Genomic DNA, 932 nt, shown 5'->3' with positions numbered 1-932 from the left:
CCAAGGAGGGAGCGTGAGGCCCGGCCGGCTCCGAAAACACAGGCCGAGAGTCGCCCCGGACGGTCCGCCTCTCGAGGCGCCCGCCCGCTCGGATAAAATGACACAAAGTGTCAACTACGAATGTTGTCCATCCAAGGAGGGAGCGTGATGCCCGGCCGGCTCCGAAAACACAGGCCGAGATTCGACCCCGGACGGGCCGTCTTCTCCCGGCGCCCGCCCGCGTACGCCCCCCATCCCCGGTCGCCCGTCTGCTCCCGGTGGGCCTCCGAGTACCCCCTCACCCAACTGACCGACTGGCACTCATGACCCGCCTTGGTAGGGCCTCCATCGGCCTCGGCTCGTCCGACGTCGGGTGGACGGTTCCTACCCACTGCGGGTCGCACTCTAGCGCCCCGGCCGCTGCGTGAGCGTGCGCTCCCCGCGCCGCCCCGCAGGCCCCGGCGCGACCGTACTGCGGCGAGACCGAGACGACCCGGTTTGGCATCCATCCCACCTAGCCACGATCCACGGAGGCCGAGCGAGCGGCTGAGTGTCGGGCGCCGCGCGTGCGAGCGTCCGCCGGCCGCGCCGGTCCTTCCGCGAATGTCGTTTCTCAAACCCTCCGGCTTGATAGCGGCGGCACCACGGGAAGCCGTCCACACACACCGTCCGACCTCTATCCGAAAAGCCTTCCCGACCAACCGCGGTCGCGGGGGCGTCTGTCGCTCCGCATCGGGGGGGCGTATGGCTTCCGCGCTACGCGCTGCGGGCTCGGGGGGGCCGCAACGGCTGAGTCTGACTCGGCCGGGGCGCAGCTTCCCTCCCGGCAGTCAGCAATAGTGCCGATCGCGCCTGCCACCAGCCCCCTCCCCGACGGGTTCGTCGGCGCCGGCTGGCCGCCGTCCGCCTTCGTTCCCCGAGGGTTCCCAACCAGCGCCGATCCAACTCCGCAT

The sequence above is a fragment of the Syngnathus leptorhynchus genome, unplaced genomic scaffold, assembly GCF_054491065.1.
Source record: "Syngnathus leptorhynchus isolate UIUO unplaced genomic scaffold, UIUO_Slep HiC_scaffold_159, whole genome shotgun sequence".
Taxonomy (NCBI): Eukaryota; Metazoa; Chordata; class Actinopteri; order Syngnathiformes; family Syngnathidae; genus Syngnathus; species Syngnathus leptorhynchus.
Note: the sequence above shows the minus strand (reverse complement) of the source record.